General features: G+C 45.7%; 1 protein-coding gene across 2 annotated transcripts in view; it reads right to left on the bottom strand.

The window, feature by feature from the left end:
• NGF (nerve growth factor) overlaps positions 1 to 19,744 on the bottom strand; it is a 49,823-nt gene that overhangs the window by 2,182 nt on the left and 27,897 nt on the right. For both annotated transcript variants that reach the window (XM_082459956.1, XM_082459955.1), the window contains exon 2: positions 5,378 to 5,501. The gene's annotated coding sequence lies outside the window, so the exon portion shown is untranslated. The remainder of the gene's footprint in view (positions 1 to 5,377; positions 5,502 to 19,744) is intronic.

The raw sequence follows: 19,744 nt of genomic DNA, 5'->3' as shown, positions 1-19,744 counted from the left end.
ATCTCTCTCCCCACAGGTCATTCTGCTCCCTGCCCACTCTTCCAGCCTGGCATGGGTACCACTTCCTCCTTGAGGTCTGCTCAGATCACCCCAGCGAAAAGCCGTCTCTTCCTGTTCTCAACTTCAGAAGTGTGTGTGTGTGTGTGTGTGTGTATGTGTCTGTGTGTGTTCTCTCCTACTAAATGAGTGTAGTGGAAAGACCTCTGCACTGGATCTGGGGTCAGGAAACCTTGTTTGGATTCCTAGCCCTGATACTTGTTAGCAGAGGAAAGTCACTTAATCCTCCTGAGCCCTCATTTCCTCATTGATAAAAAGCAGGCAATAAACACTATTTCACAGAGTTGTTGTTAGGATTAAATAGGTGCTCACACACCTATTTAATTCTCAGTCATCCCAATGTCCTGCGGTCAAGGACTTTTTTTTCTTCAGTTATATTGCTGCTAATTCACTCTCAAAGCACACTCCATACACATCTTTTCCTAGCACATAGGTTTACCTCTGTCAGGCTTCTTCTCAAGACTAGTATTTGAGCCTGTCTCCCCGCTGGCCACAAGGTCCTGGAGGGCAGAGCCTGTCTCATCCACCTGCGCACTAGTCACTCCACCCCTTGTCTCCCATGGCGGTTTGTGCATAACCCTGCTGCCTCTCCGCATGCTGTGGATAATCGTGTACATGTCTGTCTCCCTGAGAGCACTTTGGAAGCGGTGCAGTTTGAATTTACTGGGGCCATGTGCAGTGCCTGGCATGTAGTAGGTCCTCAGACTCTATAAGGAAAATGAATGAGAGGGTGAATGGGTATGGCCAGAGCACCTCACCATCTGCCTTCTTTCCACCATGATGCCTGGTTTCTTTTGGACTTTGTGCCTGTGACCGCATGCTGCTGTTCCTAATCTGTTTTAAAGTGATGCATTCTTCTCTGTAATGTGCTTCTATTCAGCTGGAAATAGACAGCTCTTTGGTGAGATACCAAGAATAAAACCACCAAATTCTTTTCTCTCTGGTTACTTGGGAAATTGTTTGTGTTTGCTCCAATTCTCCAGCCAGCCATGCAGAGGAAGCAGTGACACATCTGACTTTTCGACCATCACTGGTTGTGCTGGCTAATGGTCTTGCAGATAAGTGTCCAGCTGATTAGTCAACTGGCAGCTAATTCAAGCCCTTTGCTTTTGCTCCTTTCCTTGTTTCATTTCTTTCTGCCTCTCAGTACACATTATCTCTCATCAGGTAGATGAAGGGAGAAGAAATGAAATGGAAATTCATCCCTTTATATCCATGTTAGTAACTCTTAGAATTTGGATAGGGAAATGAAAAAAAGATTAAAATGTAGGGTTTTGATGGTAGTAAGGGACATACTGCTCCCTATTTCCCATTACCAGAGGTTCCCACCTCATTCTGGAGTCCCCTCTTTGGTGAGCTCATCCTCTTCTAAAGAGTCAACTGAAGTTTCTGTGCAGTTGATGCCCATACCAGGATCTCTGGTCCAACTCCTCTTTTGAAAGCCAGTTCTGAATCCCCAGCTTCCTGATGGGCAGCTCCCCATGGATGCTGACATTTTAAATGCAAGACGTCCAAGACGAAAACCTTTGCTCTCATAATCCTCACTAGGATCATCATTCTCCCCTCCCTCCTCTCTACTCAACAGAAGCTGCCCCATTTGGGGCCACTTGATGATTTATGAATTAGTTTCACAGCTACTATCTCTTGTGAGCATCTCTCCCCATCCTCCGAAACATGTTTCTCTGCATTTCCTTTTTCTGTTCCTGGAACCACCATTCCTTCATTCACCAGCTCCAAGCCTCAACTCATGACTGGACTCTGCTGTTTCCTCTCTGACCTCCATCCAGCCCTTTCTGTCTGCTTCAGTAGCATCTCTTTTTTTTTTTTTTTTTTGTATTTAAAAAAAATTTTTATTGGAGTATAGTTGGTTTACAATGTTGTGTTAGTTTCAGGTGTACAGCAAAGTGAATCAGTTATGCATAGAGATATATCCACTCTTTTTTTTTTTTTTTTAGTAGCATCTCTTGAAACTATACTTTCTATTCTCACCTCTATGTTCCCGGTTCAGGTCATGGAACAGTCTCCCAGCTGATGTCCCGCACCCTCATCTGTCTTCTTCCAATGCCTACCATCCCTGGCCGCCCCATTTAACTTCTTAAAGAACTGCTCTGATCACATCACCCTGCTCAAAGGATCCAGTGGTGAGTGGTTGTCTAGTATGCCACTAGGTTGCTCAGGCTGGCAGACAGACCCTGCTCTCCTTCTACTCCCTTCACATATTTTGCATTCCAGGCAAACAGAATTCCTCAGAGGCAGTGCCGGCTCTGTGCTTCCCCCCTGTTGCCCTCGGTTCAAACCCTTTTGTGCCAGGCATTCTTCCCTCTGTCCCTCCCTGTGTCTTTTCTGCTCTCCACCTCGGCTGGTCAGAGTCCTTCCTGTTGGCTTTAGCACCCACCTTAATAGCCGCCTCCACTGGGGAGCTTTGCCTATTTCCAAAGAGACCAGTTCTCTCCCTTCTCCATCTCTAAAAGCATTTCCTTAATGCTCTTTTATGGCAACGTATTCTCCTCTTATCCTCCCACCTAGAGGGTAAAGTCCCTGGAGAAATGCATCCTGGCCATCTTTGTCGTGTGCACGTGACCTAGCCCTCACAGGGAGCTCCACCTCTTAAGAGTCAGTGAGTGTGTGAACAAGTCTCCTCCTTCTGTGTCCCTTAATTTCTCCATCTGAGTGGTGATGTTTAAGGTATCTTCCAACTCTGACACTCTTTGGGTTTAAGCAATTATAAAATTTTCTGCTCTGCCTAGAGCTCTGCTTGTTCTACTCAACTGACTACAGAGTTCTTAAAGTCTAATGTGCTGTTCCTCATTGCACTGTCCAGATAACCTGTGGTACCTGGTAGCATTTGATCACAGTGGAGATTTGCATCGTGGAGAGATTGTTTTATTGTTTCATTGAGATTTAAAAATGTTGCAAATATATCTCTCATTTGAGACTTAGAGTAAAAGGTTTTTTTTTTTAATTGACTTATAACAGAATGCTCCTATAATCTTTTTTCTTTAAAAAAAAAGTCTTTCGTTTAAAAAATCATGAGTGGATAAGAAAGAAAAGAAAATATTAGTGTGTTTTCTATTCTAGTAATTGAAAGCACAAAGCACGGTCTACAAAAGAACATTCTCTCCTTGACGTGAACCAGGGGAGGAGCTTTATTTATTTATTTTTAAAAACAACCTTTGAAGCCTTTCTCCTGAAGAGATGACAGTCCTCGCTGCGGCTTCACTAAGCAGAGACCTGTGAGCGGAATGATTAGCTGGGGAAGATGCAGTTAGGGGCTCACATGATGGAACATGTTCTGTTTAATGTGTGAATGTTCTGTGTTTGTTCTGCTCCCACCAGAATGGAAGATAAATGACTAAAAGTTGAGGGACCTGTCAGGGGCCTTTTATCCATCTACTCAAGGTCCACCCAGCTTTCTTCACCCTCTCCCAGGCCGAAGGTACATTCTGTGGCTTTCCAGTGGTTCACACACTCCAGTAATAAGAGAAATTTCCTGCACCAGGTGAATGATTTCACACAGATTCTGGCCTCACCTGAATAGGTGATGAAGCTGCTGGGCAGAGCTAAGCAACTGGTCTACCTCTGTGGCCAGGACAGCTGATGGCGCTGGGGGGCCCGGCGACCGTGCCTTTGGAGGTGCATTGCAGAGTGAGAGAGAATTCCTGCCTTCGCGGGAGGTGTGTCTAGAGAGAGCTGTTAGTGATTCTCGGGCTAGAGATTAGATCAGTGAACCAGGGTCACTAAGCGTTAACAAGAGAGGAAATCCTCGTGGCTGAGGAAATCCAGCCTCCTCCTCCTCCTCCATCTCACTCGCCACATTACGAGTGCGGGTCAGGAATAATTTCTTGTTTTACACTTGGCCTCCACTTGCAATGTAAACTGGCTGCTGTCTTCAGACTGGGACTCTGTTGGGTGTTGGGGCCTGGGTGGAGTGAGCTTCTCAGGGAGAAGTCCCTGAGGCTGCAGCACAGAAAGGCACTGACAGAATAAAATCCAGCTCCTCTGCAAACATCTCCCAGGCTGAATTTATTAAGGGGAAGCATGAACTGGAAGGGACGTCAGAGTTGATCAAGTCCAGAGGTTCAGTGCATTAGAGTCACCTGGAGGGCTTGTTAAACCACAGACTGCCGAGCCCACCCCCAGAGTTTCTGATTCAGTAGTTCTGGGGTGGGGCCCGAAAATATGCATTTCCCACAAGTTCCCAGGTGATTCTGATGCTGCTGGTTTGGGGACCACATTTTGAGAACCACTCATCGAGTCCAATCCTTGAACCTTAGAGAAGAGAGAAATGGGCCTTGGAGAGGCTCAGCGACCTGGGGTTATGCAGCTAGTGCGTGGCAGGCTCTGCATGTGGGCGCTTGGCATTGCTCAGCCTCCGCTGCTCTAGAGGCGAGAGGCCTGAGGCCACACACGGACTGTAATTGATGGGCCCTGGGCTGCGTTTACTCAACCTCCAACATCAAAATGAAAATTCTGTTCAACAGGTTGTAAGTTTTAACATCCTGAAGCCATAAATCTAGATCCCAGGGAATAGCTGGACACTTAATTGTTTTATATCTTGTTTATCAGGTTTCTAGACATCATGCAGACTTGATCCAAAAGCACTTAAAATGCCCACGATAGAAATATGCAACCAGAAAGCACTAGCAGGTGCAGGCACCTGTGGATTTATTGTCTACTCCAGGATGGAATGGAAACAGAATCTACTGGTCTGAATTCTTAGAGACACATCTTAAAATGAATGAGGAGAGATCATAATTACATCACGATCAATTTAATTGTCTCATTACCCAGCACAACAAACCTAGCAGGTGGGTCTTATTCTTCCCATTTTACGGAAGAGGAAACAGAGACACAGTAAGAGTAAATAACTTGACCACAGGCAGGAGCCTGGTGGAAGTGGAACTCACCCCTGTCTTCACACCTGGAGCTCTCCCCACCCTCCACTCCACGGCCAAGGGCATGAAGAGTGATCAGGGACCTTTGATCTCATAAGATCACCTGCTCAGACAGACCAGGAGCTGTGTGGAGGGTCTGACGGGCACTGTCTATTTGAGACCCTGTGTTCTGTTCCTTTAGAGGTGCATGGCTCAGACTCTTACCGTGTCCTTGGAAGCCATGGGGCCAGCCTGAGAGCATGGGCGACGTCCTCTCCAGGTGAGCTAGGAGGGCCACGTGTGCTGGGTCACTAGGAGCCACCCGGGTCCCTGCTGATTGACAGCTGGCACCGATGCCCCATCCTCAGCCTGAGGCTCATTTCCAGTTGTCCTGGCAGCTCTAGAACTAGGAACCTTGGTGAGACAGATGCCTCTCGGGTGCTTACCTCAGTGTGGCCAGGACAGAAAGCTGCTCCCTCGGAAAAGCTGTTATTGGGCCCAGACGCTGAGCTGAGCTTGGGTCCAGCATGCCATCCAGCCCCTTGGACTGCACGACCCCGGGCCAGGACTCTGTGGGAGGAGAGAGCTGGCATTAGATCGGCTCTTCACCGCGTTCTCTAGTAGACGTGTAGCTGTGTCCCAGGCAGGAGGGGAGGGAGGTGCCAACACAACAAACCCTGTTTTCTTTCTTATTTTTTTAATTAATTAATTAATTAATTAATTAATTAATTAATTAATTTTGGCTGCATTGGGTCTTTGTTGCTGCACGCGGGCTTTCTCTAGTTTTGGCGAGCGGGGGCTACTCTTCGTTGCAGTGCGCAGGCTTCTTACTGCGGTGGCTTCTCTTGTTGAAGAGCACAGGCTCTAGGCACGCAGGCTCAGAAGTCGTGGCTCACGGGCTTAGTTGCTCCGCGGCACGTGGGATCTTCCCGGGCCAGGGCTCGAATCCATGTCCCCTGCATTGGCAGGCGGATTCTTAACTACTGTGCCACCAGGGAAGTCCCAAACCCTGTTTTCTTGAGTGTTGGGACTTTGCCAGCATCAGGACCAAAGGAGAAGACAGAGCTCAGCTACCAAAATTGCCAGGGGCCTGAACTTGCACAGACCTGCGGCGGCACCTGCCTCTCACTCTTGTGCCAGAGCTCTTGCTTTCTGCCTGGACACAGTCTATGGCTGATCCTACACGCAGTGTCGGTGCTTCTAATCCCACATCAGAGTCCGGCTCTAGCAGGCCCCTAATCCAGGATTGAAATGGAATTATTCTGTACATTATACCCACAGATACAGTAGACCCAACTCTGGACCAGCATAACTAAGGTAAATTACTCAGAAGAAAAAGTCCTGACAATTGAAGACACGTTGGTGTTTTGATGAGAATCTAGAACAAGTCATGGTGGCAAAGAAGGCAACCTGACCACTTGATAGATAACAGAGAGCTGTTACAGAACTAGGACGCCAATCTCAGAGTTCAAATTTTAGGAAAGTCACATTTTACGAATCAGGAGCTAGGGAGCTGATGCAATGAGGAAAAAAATTCTATTCAGTTTTAGGTTATAGTTCCTAGAAGCAATGGTAGGTGTCTATTCTTTTACTTCTATAAACCTTGTATATGTAGGTGTTTCATTCATTCATTCAACATTTCCTGAGCACGTATTTCTACTATGTGCCAAGTACTATCCTAGGTGCTAGGGACCCAGCAGTGAATAAGATCAACAAGGTCTCTGCTCTTGTGGAGTTTATAGTCTTGTGTAAATAAACATCTTCAGATTCTTTACATGCCCTGCAGGTAAGCAGGGTGTGATGATAGAGGGTGATAGCAGGGCGTAGTGAGGGGCCATCGTAGACGGGGTGCTCAGTGGAGAGTTCTCCAAGGAAGTGGCCTTCAAGTTGATACCTGAAGGATGAGAAGGAATGGGGGAGAGAGCATTCCAGGAAGAAGGAACAGCAAGTGCAAAGGCTCTGGTGTAGAAACAAGTCAAAGATGCTGAGCATGTAGGGAAGAGACCTAAGAAATGAGTTGGAGAGGTAGAAGGACGTAGGGAGGAACTATGGTTTTACCCTATGGGCAGTGGGAAGGGAGTGGAAGGCTTTAAGCTGGAGGGTTACGTGACATTTTTTGTGAATGAATGGTTATGTCTACTGCAGAACTTGTCATAGGGTGGGGTAGCTCTCCCACCAAAAATGTTGTAGAATGACATCTTTATCCTTCCTGTCTAGATTGTCTTTTCAACTCCCAAACTCCTTTTCCCATCATGCCTCTTCCCAGTGGGGGGCTACCTCCACCCCCCATCTTCCTGCAACACCCCCTCTCATCTTGTGCTATGGAAGCAAATGTCAGTGAAGCCACCATGGCCCCCAAGTCCCTGATCACACAGAGGAGCTGGAGGACAAGGAAGTAGAAAGGGCCTTGAGTGGTTTTCCTGCTGTTAGAAGTCATGAAATTAAGGACTATTAATGAGATGTTACTATTCCTCTTTCTGACCCACTTTACTCAGAATATCATTTTTCCTCTAGAAGTACCAGAAAAACCTTCAGGTACTCAACTGGGGTTTAGGCGAGATGAACACTTACTCAAACACCCTAAAAAAAGTTAGATTCCGTAGCAAAGACCATTTTCAGGCTCCCTCAGGGTTGGATTGAGCACAGGAGAGGGAGGATAGCAGGTTCCCCACATCAGGAGGTTAGTATTCTAGGGTCTTGTTGCATCACTCATGGGAAGAGGATCTGGTCCATAAACCCTTCAGCTGGGTGTTTGGCCAAACCCGACTGATCACCAGATTGGAATCTACAGAGCTGTGTCCTGGCCCATTTTGCTCTCATTTGTGGGTAAGTTGCCAAGTACCTTTAAGCATCTCTGAGGCTTCTCCATAGAATGAGGAACCAGCAGGGATGATAGCTAAGGTCTCCTCCAGCTCTGATCGCCTGCGATTCTATGGGCATTCGTGTTTCCAGCCTGCATCCTTACTGAGTGCTTAAGGAATGCTTTCCTGCCTGTCCAAACACTGGAATTTATTTATTTCATTAATTAAACACTAAACTTGGAGGCGCTGCACCAGCCACTGTGCTAGGTGCTGGGGAAGCGAAGAAGAATGAGACATAGCTCAACTTCCAAGAGCAAGTAAGCTAGAGGTAAGGAAAGCAAACACATGAACAGCATTTAAAGCACAATATGTTAAGTATGATAGATATCTGACATGACATGGAAATCATAGTGGATGGAGGAGTTTGTTTTATTTGACCAGATTAGCCAGAGACATATGTTCATAGAGGAAGGAACATTTGAGCAGGGTTCTTAAGGATGAATAGGAGAGCATCAGGGAAAAAGGGAAAGGCATCACAGAGCCCCAGAAGTCCAACATGGCTTAAGAGGGAGTCTTGGGGGAGGGTGAGAAAGGTATGTGATGGGCCTTATACAGCAGCAGGTACTTATGAGCTTGCAGAGCTCACTGCTGTGATCTATCTGCTGACTGTACCTTCCTATGTGACACAAAAAGCCTACACTTTAATCTTTGGGACAATCAGGGAAGTAGGAGTGACTCTCTTTGAAAATATTCTATATATTCCACTGTAAGCCAGGATGGCCTCCAATCCAGCTGATTAGAAGGAGAGAGAAGGTCGATCTAAATCAAACATTCCACAACTCCTAGGCAGACCTGCCTTCTTGGAGGATCAGCTCTAGACCGACCACAAAGGGTTCCCTGGCCATATATCTGCAACCTCTGGGCCAAGCCACCTTTGCATACCAGGGTCCCCTGCCAACCACATCTAGATGCCTGATTGCTATACTTGAGATCCTGTGTCTTTGGCCTTCTCTTGTTCAGTGTAGGTACAGGTAGTTTACTACTGGAGAGAGCAATTTCCGGTCCAGAATCCTGAAACACTAAGTGATTTTCATAGATAGTGTTGTCGTTGTTTTTAGTCTTATGCTAGTGAAGGTTGGGGCTCTGAAATTAAATCCGATTTAAATATTACCAATTTCTAATGCAAAGATATTAGGAACAAGCAACCCAAATGCGTATCTATTCTTAAACTCAGGCGGTAATCACTTAGACAGTTTTCACACTTTTATAAAAGCATGGAAATAAATCCCAGCTCATCTCAGGACAGTGTTCTATTCCTTCTTACAGGGCACGAAAGAATGCTATTGAAATCTGGTGTACCCCTTCTAGACCAGGACAATGCTGGCCTGTCCTGGGTCTCAGGCTTTAAAGCAGTATTTCTCAAAGTGAGGTCTACCATAGTACTGGCAATATCTTGGAACTTGTTAGAAATGCAAATTCTTAGGCTCTACCATAGGCCTAGCAATGCTGAGTGAAACCCAGCAATCTGAGTTTTAATCCCTGCAGGTGATTCTTATGCACATCCAGATTTGAGAATCACTGTTTTGGAGGGTCCCATTCTGGTCCCCTTCCAACTGCAACCTCTCCCTTGGGTGAGGGATCCACGGCTGAGAGAGAGTGATAACCCTGGGCCAGCCTACTGCTGTGGGGTGCCTGCTTGACTATAACTTTCCATATCACGATCAACATTATGTCTAGAGCACGCCCCAGAACCCCTGACCAACCAGACTTGAGTCAGCTAGAGCTAAAGCGTCTTCTGAAGACCCCCTGAGGTTAAGTGTGTTTGTATGGCCCTCTCTGTTGACACTTGTCTCAGCCTCCCCTTCACTTGCATATGGTCTCAATGATCTTTTGGTCAATTTCAGAATACAAGCTGTGTTTTGTAAAGCTCCCAAGGTGACCCCAGTGAAAAGCCAGGGCTGAGAATCACAGCTGTACAGGAGGAATGGGAAACTTGACACTGGCTTTGATGAGCTAGCAATTAAGAAAAATTATCAAGAAATTAATATATCTCAGAAAATATAAAGTGCAGGTATGATCACATCATAGGCAACAAGAAGGTGTGAGAATATAGCTTGAAGACTCTCGGGGGGATATTGCCCCTGTCTCCCCTTCCTACCTCCCCACCCCTGGCAATTGTCTAGATATAATTGACATTTGTGAGTTGGAAGGTTTTCTTTTTACTCCTGGCATGCCACTTAAAATGTTCTTTGGTGTTGGAGCTATGGTTAGCTTATTATTAAGTCCAATGATTATTTGCTGACATTTTTAGTACCAAAAACTGGGGGATGCTTGACCAAAAAGACTTCTTGGACCACTCATTCCTCGCAGGTGCCGGGACACAACGGCTAGTCCCAAGAGCAGTTTACACCACATCAAAGATGCTAGAGAAGCTGGCGTGAACTGCAGCCTCCTTCCTCCTAAGTTCCACCTGCTGGAATTCTGTGGGCTGGGAAACACTCACTAGAAAGGCTGGGCATTAAGAACGTGTTGCTGAGGGCATAATAATAACTGTTGGTGCTGTCGCTGTGGTTTTCACTGCTGTAACTGTTCCCCTTAATTCTCCCCTCTCTCTGTTAGTTCTTTCTCTAAGCCTATACACAAAGAAAATTTGAAATCTTTTACGTTGAAAGTCTGTTTTCCTAATTTTTAGCCTAACCAGACGTTTTCTAGTATGGAATATGACCGTGGGGTTTGCTGACTAGGAGCTTTTTTGGGGGGGAAAAAATTCAGTTTTGGCCATTTTGAGATCATTTGATGTGTTTTAACTGTTTAGTGGTTTTGGCACATCCAATAGGAAAATAGTGCATCTGGCAATAAGGACTTAGGAAGACATTAAGGTTCAGCAAAACCGCTATTCTTTTTGAAAGTTTCAATGCTGACAATTCTAAAGTACCTTGCCACTTTTCTCTAAAAGAGAAATGGTCCTGTGGCTCTTTTGGAGATTCTCAGATAAATTACAAACTCTTCCTAGCATTTCACAGAGAGGCAGCTCAAGGAAGAAATCATCATGGTGTTGACCTTGAGCTTCAGAATCAAAGAGCATTTGCTACGAACGTGCGTGGCCTTCTGGGTGTGTGGCGGGCCACAATTTGCATGGTATTTACCCGACTGGATTCATGAGCTGTAGATTCATGAGCTGTGCAATGCCAATGCCACGGAGAGGTTTTTGTAATGTGGGTAATTACAACGACACGAATGTGGTAGAAGGTAAGGCATCTAAACACACAGTGGCCTTCCATTATAGAGTTGAGGGCAGTACATTTTTGCAAGAATATGCTAGTAAATAACAGTCCTTGTAGTGTAGCCCATCAGCTTAGTAATACTAATGATATATCTATAATCTACATTTGAGTGCCAAAAACAATCCAATAGTTTCAAACTTTTCTGCAACCCTAAGAAAACATCTCCTCAGTTCCAACTGGCTGATCCTTAAACCACAAGAAAAAGATCCATTTCAGTTCTGCATTGGGCCTTTCCTGGCTGTTGTTCCAATACTTGGGACTAAGAGGTATTGGGGGAAAGGGGGACTCTCAGGTTGGTTGGAATCAAAGTTTACATCCAACGATACCAGCGCCTACCGAGGCCCCCAGCCCACTGTAGACCGAGATGACCACCTGGGACAGAATACATGAATGGAAACAAAACATTGCCAGTGAATGCTAACTCAGATCCAAGCTCTTTATTCCATTTGCTTTATAGGATTAAATGTCCTCAGCTCTTCTTGAGCTAGCCGTTTCCTCTCAGTGTATGTTATGTTTTCCAAGCAACAGGTCAAGCAGTATTACAACACGTAGGTCTATAATGCAATTCAGATGTAACTTCAGAAATTAAGACAAGCTAAAGATCCATAGCCCTGAAAAAGACCCGGGAAAAATCCTGGCTAAACAGACACACAGTGTTCTAGGGCTTTTAAAAGGCAGGCAGTTCATCCTTCCATTAAAGAGGGATAAGGGACAAGCTGTGGGACTTGAATGTAAAGATCCCAGCAAAAGGCCACCCTTACTCAAAGTGTCCATGAGATGAGGCCATTTCTGTTTGAGCAGCTGGACTTCAATTTTACTGCAAAAACTGCTGCAACCCAACCACCCTGCATCAAAGGAAACTTGGATCACAAGTAGCCAGCACCAAACACAACCTGGGGACACCGAGTCCCAAGGGCACGTCAGATGCCATCCTACTCCACACCCCCCCTAGAGTGACAACTCCCTCACTCTTCCGTGCTGACATCTCCTGGCTTGTCTACTGACTTCACACCCAGAAAATGACTCAAGGTATGAAAGAGATAACTTGGCCCAGCTTTGCCCGGGCATGCAGCACATGTGAATCCTAGGTAACCGGAGGATTACCTAGATAAGAGCTGGAAATGAAGAATTTATTTCCCTGTGTGTGTTTGTCAGGGGGCTTTGGGCTGTTTTAGCTACTTCCTGTGTATGGCTTTAACTATCCCAGCCCCAAGTGGGCGCCTACTACACAGATCATATACGCCTGATGGGGAATGTCGGAATGTCAGCGGGCTGGTTAACTGTAATGAGGGGCTATTTGATGGGTATTTTAAAGCTCACTTTAAAGAGTTTCATCTAGCTCCTTCATTACCTCAGGAGGAAAGGTCAGAGGAGATGAAAACCTGCTGTCCTCCTAAAGTCACTTGATTCTCATACAATCATATTTCAGAACATTCTCAAACTTCTAGCGTTTCTTCTTTTAGGCTTTATTTGACCGTGACATCATGAACAAAAGCAAAACCCTGCACTGGGAAAATTTACTCCAGAGCTAACAAGGGACCCACAGAGTGCATCGTCTCCAGGGACCCAGAACATTGTGGGTAATTAGAAATTCCAAAGATGAAAACAGACAGTTTTCCCTGCTCCATCACCCCCCACCCCCTCCCCGACACACACAGAGAAAGAAACCAGGCACTCAGCCACTCAAGAGGTAAGTTTAGACGTTTAAGATTCAAAGAAATAAAAACTATTTATTTTAGAATCTCAGTTGTTATTTTACAGAATTATAGGCTGCTAGAGCTGTAAAGAAAAGGCCACTAGTGACTCTGCACTTCCCTTGATGGCCACATCAAACAAGGCCCTGAGGCCTGGGGCTGGTTGCATTTTAGCCCCACCGCTTATCAGCTGTGTGACCTTTAGCAAGTGACTTAACCTCTCTGTGCCTCAGTGTCTCCTCTCAAAGGTCAGAATAATTATACCTTCTACCTTGAGTTGTTGAGAGGCTTAAATAGAATAAGCATTTAGCCCAGTGGCTGGCATCTACCTGGTGCTACATAAATGTTAGCTATTCTTATTAATCCCGTTAAAGACATTCAGCTATAATCAGGCAGTGGGTTACTGGCAGGCTTGGTGCAGAACAGAAGGCAATGCCTCCTGTCCATCCCACGCCCTGGTCTGGCTGTCTCTGGCAGGAAGAAATCCTGTTGGTGTTACAGTTGTTGTCTGTATCCCAGTCATTTTGGAATGGCTGGCCAGGCACATGCTCAGAGGCCCCGTCTGAGCAAGCGTGGAACACAGTCAGTCGGCAGCTGCAGGATGATTATCTGCAATCATGTGCGGACAAAGATGCTGAGTAACGAACTGAGACATTTGTTTTTGAAATGATCCATTTTCTTCAGCCTTGTCGTAGTCAGGGGCAGGAAGCTACTCCAGCTATGACTAAAACTTGCCAGGCCCTGTACAGTTAATAGCATCTTTGCTTAGGGTAATTGCTGCCTAACAGGGAAAGTGGATCACAAGAAGAATAAAACACGGAGGTATCTTCATGGTCAAATTTATGCTCAGTTATCCAGGGATTTGGGACAGATTTAGGTATCTGCTGGATCGTTAACTTTTTGAGGTCTTGGGTGTTTTTCTGTCCATGGGGCAGTCGAAGAGGTTAGGCCCTTAATGAATGTTTATTGAACAGAATGGAAAACTCTTCCCACAGCTGCACCAGTTTATTCAAAGTAAATAATTTTTTCATACTATAGTGGTAAATAACAAGTGGTCCCAATTTATATTCCTGGATAACTGGGTAAGCCCCCCTTTTACTTTGGTGATGTGGTGTTTTATTTAAGAAGGAGAATGCCCCATTGCTGGGCTGACAGGTGCACTGCTGAGGAACCGAGTGTCTTAGCTCTCAGCAGCCCCTCATTCCGACTTCATTACAAGCACTAAAAAACACACAGGTGTTGGGCAAAACAAACTCCTTATTTCCAGCTTGCTTATTTTTCTTGTTCAGAATTTCTTCGGAGAAAGCTATGCTCCAATCCAGCCACTGGTTATGTTGTGCAATCCACTGGGATGGCAATCACCTCATTGTTTAGTTACAACCCATGAAAAGATGAAGCAAAGAAAGAAAAAAGCAGAGCACACACATAGGGAATGAGGGTGGAGGCTGCACGATGATAATGAAAACCATTTGTTAGCATTTCACTCCTTTCTTTGTGAATCAGCCGAGTTCCTGGCACCAGGCCTCTGTCTGTGAAACAGAGCTGCCCTTCCAAGGCCTTCCAGGGGCTCATCCCGCCATATCTGGTCTAGAGTGTCACCCTTTGTCCCCAGGAAGGCGGGTGCTTGACTGGCTGCCCCAGCTCCCTCTGGGCCTGGCTCTGGCCCTCACCTTCTGTCCCAGGGCACCTACCCATCCTGTGTGAATGTGCCCGGCCTCGGTGACTTTTAAGCCCTGCCTGAACCAGATTTGGTGCACTTTGTGTATGCAGGGCTCTCCTCTTTGCCTGCATTGTGTCCACCGATCTGTGTCCAGGACTTGCAGCCCCAGCTTATTTTTTTAACTATTTCTACTTTTCTTTCTTTCAGCAGACCTGATTTCTCTATTCCCAAAATACAGACTGAAACATTTTTAAGGATAAAAACCAAAAATAAATAAAAATTAAAAAATAAAACATAAAACAAGCAAAAACCTTTCAACAAACCCCCCCCCCGCCCCCAAAGTTACAGCCAGTAGAACAGTGTATGTCTGCCTAAGCATCTCTGTTTTGCTTGCATTGTCCCCAAGAGAGGAAGCACCTCGAAATGCACATGTTGTAGTTACAGGCAGAGACCAGCACCACATGCTCTGTGCACTTGTGCTCATGAAGTCCTAGTACCTAAGTGCCCCACCGCTCTCTGCCTACTTCTCGAATCTATCACAGCATTTATACAAGTCTCTTATTCAGATCCATAGAGCATGGCAGCATTATCTTCAACCATCACCACCACCAACACTATCTCCACCACCATGCCTGTCATTTCCACCACCTTGGCTGCCTGCATCGCCATGACCACCACCGCCTCCTCCATCCTATCATCACCCATCACCACCACCGGCATCACCACTTCCACCATTTTACCATCACCATGACCACACCCCCACTATCAGTACTACCATCACCATTACTACCATCACCAGCATCGCCACCACCACCACCACTAAAGGAGTAAAGAACTTTTTGGAGTCAGGCAGGGAAGTCTGACCAGTGTTCCTCAAGTCCTCCTCTTAGGCTGAGCCAGAAGACGGTCAAGACTGGGGGTCATTTAGTCTCTTCCAAGTAGTTAAGTGAATTGTTTATGTTCCATGTAACTCAACTGAGTGGTGAACAGAGCTGGGTCTAGAAATGCAATATTCCTGCTTTCCATCTGTGTATTCCATCATACTATTTTCCAGCACCCATTCTGGAAGTTGTATTTTTTTCTTTCTTTTTCCTGAGTTTTGTTATTGTTGTTAACTTTGTATTTCCAGTAATGTAGATGACATTATCTAGTTTAGATTTGATAAAATGATCTCCAAAGAGGAGTATCTATGACTATTCAAGGACATTATATATAAAACACATATACTTCAAAAGGTAAAGAAGGAATTAGGTACCTCGTCCTCCAAAATGAGGCCGGTTCTTCCATTTGCCCGTGCAATGTTTGAGGATCACTGCACCATTGTTGCCGGCCATCTTTGAGCTTTTCTATTCGTTCATAATCTGAAGACAATCTGACTTTGTGTTTAGGCCCCTGCAGGAGGGAAAGCTCCCCCAGAGCCCTCCCCTCAGCTTCCAGGAGGTACTCCTCAGACTAGTGGGACTTCATGCAGTGACTGGCTCCCACTTGAAAGAGGGGAGTTCCCTGGGAGTTAAAGGCCAGCCCGAGCATGGCTCTCTACTGGCCCCTCTGTGCCAGCCAGAGAAGGGCCGCCAGTGTCCCAGGAGAAGGTTAGCTCCCTGGCGTGCTTCTTCCTTACCCACTTGTTCAGACACTGGAAGTTTGAGTTTAGGCTTGTGGGACAAAAGGGCGGGGCTGGGATAGAAGTCCCCCAAAGAGCCCCCTTAAGCCCCTCCCTTAGGCTGCCTGAGAGGCGTCAAAAAGGATGGAATTACCTATATTTTAGGTGTAAAATTAAATGTGGTATAATATGATGCATTAAAATATGATAAGTACTTCACTAGCATAAACCATGGGTTAAAAGTGAATACAATTACTACCACTAATAATAAATAACAAGTATTGTGTATTATGTGCCAGATACTCTACTAAGGGCTTTCTAGAGATTATCTTTTTAAGTACTTATTAAAAGTACTTATTAAAGCCAGGCCCATAGTACTTAGTTCATTATTTAAGTACTTATTATCTTTTTAAGTACTTATTCTGAGATCAGTATTATCCCCAGTTTGCAGATAAGGAAACTTCCATTCGGCGTGAAGTGGGGAAGTGCACGTGCTTAGTGGGTGTGTGAAGGACAAGAGCACAGGGCTCCTGCTCTGTGGTCACTCCTCGTCGCTGTTCTCCAGACTGCTCACAAATCTGACTGTTCAAAGGAGCAACAGCTCTGTCCTCTGGGCTTTGTATTGAGGGCCGATTTCTGCTTCTGTGATATGGTAATGCATAGGTGGGATCCTGCATATTTTCTATTCTTGAATTTACCTAATTGCTTTTAAAAATCGAATGGTGATCTCCTATTTATAGAATACCTTGACTTCTCCACTTCTCTGTCATGAGACTCTCCTTGTTTACAACCTCGAGGGAGCCCACAGACACTGAAATGCCCTCCTCGCTGAAATACTCTAACCACCAAGGAACAGATTCTGGATGGACCCATTATTCTGACAGTAATGTAGGTACAGAAGACAGATGCTTAGAATGTGCAGTTGTTTCTTACTGAGCAATTTATAGACATGGGAATGTGTCTATTGCATGTACTCTCATACATTTTCTGGATAAGATTTACTCTTAAGTGTGAGACTGAAAAAAACGAAAAACAAAAAAACACAGCAAGACAGGCACTCCTCGCTCTGGGCTGGGTTGTGATTCTCTGTTGGTTGGCTTTTTGGGTGTGAAGACCAAGCCAGAGACTGATGGAGCCAAGCGGAGTCTGTTAAATATTTCCATTCATGGACATGCAATAGAAAACCATCTCATACATTTACAGGAAAACATCACATATAATATCTTTGTTGTGCTTAATCAGAACCAGAGTAAAATTCCAGTCACCAAGAATAGAAACTTACCCTAATGATTTCATTTTTAGTCCAAAATATACAGTGTTTTCTCTGCCTGCTCTGTTTGTCACTTTCTAAAACAAGAAATTACCGAGCTATGACTTTGGTTTGAGGGATGGGGGAAAGCAGTAAACACTGAACAGAAATAAAGGGAGATCGAAAGACAAGGGTCCTTGGTGGATGAGCATCCAGAAGTGGATTCAGTTTGTGGATTGTTGACTTTATTTCCCAGAACTGTGTGAATTACTCACTGTTCAACTGTCCGTCCAGGCTTCAGGCTCTCAACAGTGAGTACTTCATATAGGTATAATAGGAGTGACTCAAAGGCAAAGAAGAGGTTGAGTGAGTTACCACCAGTGGTTTGTGTGTGCGTGTATGTGTGTGTGTTGATTTTTTTTTCTTTTTTAAGGAAAACATGGTTGTTTTCACTGTTAGTAAATGAAATGGTCTTTTCCAAGAAGACTGAGAATCTCATGCTATGAAAAACAGATAGGACACCTAGGCAGAAGAGAAGCACTTCCTTCTGATTTGCCACATTGAATTACATTGAACTGAGTAAATGGTTTAATATTAGGCATCATGCTGCTCTGTGTGCAGCAGATTAATGGTTTTTATTTTAAGCTCTGGGGTGAAAATCTGGCAGCTTCTTTAGCCCACCAGCCTACAGCCTTCAGAAACTCTCTTTGAAAGAGACAGGATTGCTGTCTTCTAACTTCTCAAGAATCGTGTGAGCAGGAAGAGTGCAAATCCTAAGAAGGCTCTTCACCAGCGAGCAATAGCTGTCACCTACAGGCTGACAGTGACACTTTGGCAGACGCACCAGAAGGGCAGACATTGGCCATGAGTTATGCGGCTTGGCCCCGTCCGCACTGGGCACCATGGGGGATCTGTGTAATGCTGGCACTGAGGATGGCCCTGGCTCTGGTGCAGGATCTGCAGCTTTCAGTTAGGGGCCAGCCTGGGGCTGGGTCCAGGTCAGGGACAGGGAGAAACGCCTTTCTCGTTTCCCATCAGCTTGGAGCTTGAAGAGTGTTTGTGGCATGAATGAATGAGTTCTGAACAGATGGAATCAGACCAGCCCAATGCCTGCAGGCACTGGGACAAACTCAGTGAGCTGGGGTTCGCCCTGCCCTTAGGAAATCTGATGTCATCATAGAGGGAAACTGAAGACAGGGAATGAGAAAGATGGAACTATAGTAAGAAGCACTTGAGAGAGGAGGAGAGTGGGGGGTGGGGGAAGTACAAGGGCAGTAAAAGAGAGGAGAGAGAGGGCAAGAAAATGACGGAGGGCAGTGGGCAAAGTGAAAGAAGGTGAAGAGGGGGACCCAAAGGGCAAAGCAAGGAGAGGGGAACCAGAGGGAGAAGGAAATGGAAGAAAGACACACAGATTGAGAGAAGACTTTGAAGATGGCCTTGGCCTCAGCTCCAGTGAGGGGGAAGAAATCCCCACACAAATCACAAACAGACGCACGCTTCAGCCTGTGCTGGTGAGATGTGATCCCTAGATTTCCCTGGAGAAATAGCCCAAGCAAAAGGTAATCAGAGCCGTTTATAATTAGCAACTCCCCCCAAAGAACCCAGATTTCACTGAACTGTCTTCTGGTGACTGTACAAGATAGTTCTGATGATGTTTCAATTAACAGTCAATGAGAATATGATTTTTGCTGGAAAAATTCCAAATTTGAGCCCAAACCCAATGGTAGCATTGCCCTGGCAGAACGACACAGAGATCTTGTTCCGTAGGTTAGGGTAAGGCCATATCCTAGGGTACACAGCGACTTCAACACAGAAGTCCTTCATCACAGAGCCGCCATGCTGGGTGTGCCAGACCGGCCCTTAAAATAAATGTGATTGAGTGACCTCACAACTATCAGAGTCAGAGAAAATGCCTTGGAAGAGAAACTGTGAGTGAAAAGGACTAAAGGACAACATCAGGGGAATTGGGGCTTCCCACTGATGCATAGATCCAGCTGGACTTGGTTATAGTGTAAACTTTGTTTAATCAAATCCTCTGTCATTAATAAAACCCCTAACCAAATCCAAACACAGATAAATGATGATGTACTTGGATTTCACATTGGGCTCGCATCGCTGCTTCACCAGGTGCCATCCATAAATCTGGGATGCAAGCTGCTGGGGCTGGAGCTGCAGAGAGGCTGTCTTGGAGGTGTGCTTCCGTCACTCCGTTTGTGGCACTGCCATTCCCTTGTTACTGCTGCTCAGCCAGTCAGTGAAGGAGCTGAGGGAAACCACGGGCTCTGCCCAAGACCCACGATCCTTCTCTTCTCAGTGAGGCAAACGTTAAAGGCAAACCAGGAGGGTGGGGCATCTGGAAACCACCCCATAATAAAAATGGATGAAGTAGGGATGTCACAAATTCAGGAAAGCTTCCACAGGGAGGGGAGAAGAGCTGCCCTCCATCGTTCCAGGAGACGCAACTGGGACGAAAGCACAGAAACGGAAGAGAAGCGGGTCCTACCTCAACATTAGGTTGCCAACGA

This window comes from Balaenoptera physalus (genome assembly GCF_965194825.1).
Source record: "Balaenoptera physalus genome assembly, chromosome: 1".
In the NCBI taxonomy this organism is placed as follows: Eukaryota; Metazoa; Chordata; class Mammalia; order Artiodactyla; family Balaenopteridae; genus Balaenoptera; species Balaenoptera physalus.
Note: the sequence above shows the minus strand (reverse complement) of the source record. Positions and strands in the feature narration are given on the sequence as shown.